This window comes from Microplitis mediator, chromosome 9 (genome assembly GCF_029852145.1).
Source record: "Microplitis mediator isolate UGA2020A chromosome 9, iyMicMedi2.1, whole genome shotgun sequence".
Classification (NCBI taxonomy): Eukaryota; Metazoa; Arthropoda; class Insecta; order Hymenoptera; family Braconidae; genus Microplitis; species Microplitis mediator.
The window spans coordinates 5,258,638-5,262,452 of NC_079977.1; the positions used below are offsets into that span (position 1 = coordinate 5,258,638).

Genomic DNA, 3,815 nt, shown 5'->3' on the forward strand with positions numbered 1-3,815 from the left:
AAATTTTCTCTCATCATCAAATATAAGACAAGCTGTCATTACAGACCAGTTAATATTTTTTTTTTCGAGTTTAAATGAAAAAAAATTCAATTTACTAAATGTCGATCTTGGATTTTCAAAAATAATTATTTTGTTAAATTAATCGAAAAATTATAATTATTTTTCGGGTCTTTGCTACTAAAATTATTTAGAAATAACTTGTAACTGAGCTTCAATTGTTAGAAATAAAAATGGCCGCTGAGAAAATAATTCAAATTCTGAAACTAGACGTCAGCGCCATAGCTTATGAAAGTTGCCGTCAAAAGAACGACCGCAAGCAGAAGGCGGTTGAGAAGCTGACGGCAATTATATAACCCCTTTGTCTCGGTAAAAATTAATATTTTAATTATTTTTCCTTATTTATTTATGTGTATGGTAAATAATTTATGTCTTGACAATTAATAAGTCGTCAAGTTTGTTGGTTTCCATTAATTGATACGAATGACTGGATATTTAATATGGAGAATATATTTTTGATATTTTGAGTATTTACTTGCTCGAATGATTGTTCATCATCATTTTCTTCATTGATGTTTTGGTAATTAATTTTAATTTTATGTTTATTATCACACTAGCAAATTGAAGAAAAAAATTATTTTTAATTCGAAATATTTTATAATACTCAAGTTAGCCGATGTCTAATAATTTTTTTATTTTTTGCATTTTCAAATTTTGCTTTTTGAATTTTTTACATATGCATTTTTCTATTTTTTTTGTGATTGATTTATTGAAACAAAAAATCGGAAAATTGTTATTTGTCTTCTAACTTCAGGATCATAATATTTTACGCAGGACTAAAAATTAATTATTTGTCTCTTATTAATTATTTTTTATGAAATTTTCAGTTGGTGCAAAAATGCGTTGAGAGGAAAATAAACTTCAGCGAGAGATTAATTGGAGTAAAATTAATTTATTGATTCCGATCATCATGAATTTCTTGTGCTGGTTCCGGATGCTGGAAGCGCAGAAATACGTCCGCCGAGGTAAATTTTTTTTAATTTAATGAAAAAAATCATCTTAAATTTTAATTTTATTTAAAAAAATTATTTATTCTAATTTATTTTGTTATTTATTGTTATAGAAATTGAAAGAATTGTCTGCTGCTCTGAATATTTCTCGGTGTGGTGAGTGTCTTTCTGCATGATATATTTTTTTACTAAATCATAAGTTAGTTTTATTTATCTTTTGACTCGAGTCGTGGACTCATATAATTTCCTAATTTTATTTTTTGCTGCTAAACTGAAACTGTCTGTCTTTAGCAAAAATTAATTCGGGTGCTAATTATTTCCATCTGAGCTTAGATTCAGTTCAACCATTCGCAATTACCCGTATTTTAAATACTCAAAAACCACAACAAATAATTCATAAGCAGACGTGATTCGGTCTATAGTTTTATAAATTCCGCGACTTCCACCCCATACTTCTCTTAAAAAATTATTTTCAAGCTTGTCGCGCTTGCGCCACAAATTTATTGTGATCTAGTTTTTTTTCGCCATAATTATCTTAGAATTTAAGAAGAAAAGTCATTGAGGAAATTTTCGGTATGTATTTTCTTGCTTGTAAATCATAAAAAAAATACAATTGTTCAATTAAGACCAGTAATTAATTTTTTTATTAATATTTTTTAGTTCATTGTTTGTTACAATTAAAAAGAACTCATCAAGTAGTTCAATAGTTCTATGAAACAATCATTTTTTTTTAATAAAAAATATGGATTTTGTCAGCAGTAACGATCTTGCTGACCAGTTCTATGTATCGGAAATTTACAGCCATTGAGGTCTTAATTCTTTTAATTAAAATGAGGTGAATAATTAGTTTTATAATTTTTAATTACCGTAATTTTAAATATATATAAAAAATTAAATTTATTAAATTAAATTGACAATACATATCAAAATAATTATAATTTTGGTTTTCATTTATCTTTAGAGGAAATATTGAAATACTTACAGTTTGTTTTTTTTTCTTTTTAAATTAATTTAATGTTACCGCGAAAAGTTAAAAATATGAATCTAAATAAATAAATTATCATATTGCAGGTTTCGACTAGGAATTATTTAAAATCAATTGTTGGAGATGAAAATAAATTGTTCTCATCGAGTGTCAATTTCTAAAGGAAGAGACCGCGCTCTTGGTAAGACATTTAAAATTTTTTAAGTTCAAAATTATCTTCATAGCTCACGATCATGCTGTTTTTTATGAGCGGAAGCTAAAATGTAACAAAAATTATTTTCGGTTCTCAAGTATCTTAAGATTACTTTTTATTAAAATTTTTTCTGAATATTTATTAGCTGGAGCAAAATATCAATCAGACTGGAAAATAATACAGTGGAGTGTGAAGTAAACAAAAGCACTGATTTTATTCTATGTGATTATCATGCATCTTGGACCGCTGGTTCCTGCTGCTGGAAGCTCCCTAGTTAAAAATACTGATTGAAAAGAATTGAGAAGCGGCCACTCTATGCAAACTGTATATCTATATATACAAACACAAAAATTGAAATTATTGAGAAGAATTCGAATTTCATCATTTTTAATTCTTTTCAATCAATATTTTTAACCAGGGCTGAGAAAAACGTCCGCCTAGGTGAGTTATTTGTTTTTACAAAAAAAAAAAAAACTAATAACATAAGAGAAAATTTTTAAATAAATCAACAACTATATTAATTTAGTTAATTAAATTTTTTTTTTTACAGTAATTGAAAGAATTGTCTGCTGCTCAGGATATTGCATGCCTTAAGCGCGAGCGTAGGTATGCTCTACTCTCGCCTAAAAATTTCTTGGTGTGGTGAGTGATTTTTTGCATGGATATTTTTTTTTGTAAATCAAATATTATTATTGTTATGGATTTCGCCTTCAGGCTCGAGTCAAAAAGTGAGCTCACGTTTTATCCTTGACTATTTATTATTTTTCTATTGTAGTTGAACCATAAAATCGCTCAAAAATGATTTGTCTCTTCATTAGAAGAAAATAATTATTATGTGCCTTAAATCCAACTTACCCTCATAGGCTATATTTCTTTCATGAAATATTTCGTCCCGAAAATATACACTTCCCCTTAATCTTGTCCCCCACTCCGAGCTACGCTGTCTCCTATCCGATGCTATACATTTCTATGTGTCTAAATTTATATATTCATCATATATGATGTAAGAGCGCATGCGCGTAGTTTATTCTCAAAGGAGGTGGCATTCGATAAGTCGGAATTCCCAGGAAATTTCCGTCTCTCCGTAGACGAGCTCTAAGCGACCCCCCTCCCATAAACGCGAACATATTTTCTGAACGGCCTTATAGGGGGAAAATGGACCTATGAGTACTGATATTATTTTTTAGACGGCCCAGTATGCCCGACCCCCTTGTCCCTATTGTTTAGTTAATTAAATAACGAGCAACCTACAGTCACTCCGTGACTGCCTAAATATCACTACTAAATTTATAAAATACTCAGAAAAAAAGAATTTCTTACGGCAAAAAATTTTAATTTGCACCAAAAAATTTTATGCATTATCAATTAAATACAAAAATTGTCTTGGGGTGACAAAAGATTTTTTTGGTCAAAAAATAATTCCTTGCACCAAGTAATTTTTTCTAGTTCTAAATAAATTTTTGTTTTCAATTCACAATGCAAAAAATTTATTGGGGTAAGTAAAAATTTTCTTTAGGCGAGTAAAGATTTTTTGTGTCAATGAATCCTTTTTTTTTCTGTGCACACTTTTTTGGCTTTGAGAAGCTTCCTAAAACCAAAAGAGAGTATAAAAATCTGTCATTTTGTAATA

At 28.5% G+C, this 3,815-nt stretch overlaps 2 long non-coding RNA genes across 2 annotated transcripts; both read left to right on the top strand.

Moving 5' to 3' along the window:
* The first annotated feature begins 328 nt into the window (after nucleotides 1-328).
* On the top strand, nucleotides 329-1,308 carry LOC130675076 (uncharacterized). The gene is made up of 3 exons (XR_008991202.1): nucleotides 329-577; nucleotides 885-1,022; nucleotides 1,121-1,308. It is a non-coding gene; the product is annotated as an uncharacterized LOC130675076 (long non-coding RNA).
* A 252-nt stretch (nucleotides 1,309-1,560) lies between these two features.
* LOC130674958 (uncharacterized) lies at nucleotides 1,561-2,842 on the top strand. The gene is made up of 4 exons (XR_008991190.1): nucleotides 1,561-1,842; nucleotides 2,079-2,173; nucleotides 2,331-2,626; nucleotides 2,736-2,842. It is a non-coding gene; the product is annotated as an uncharacterized LOC130674958 (long non-coding RNA).
* Nucleotides 2,843-3,815: the final 973 nt, after the last annotated feature.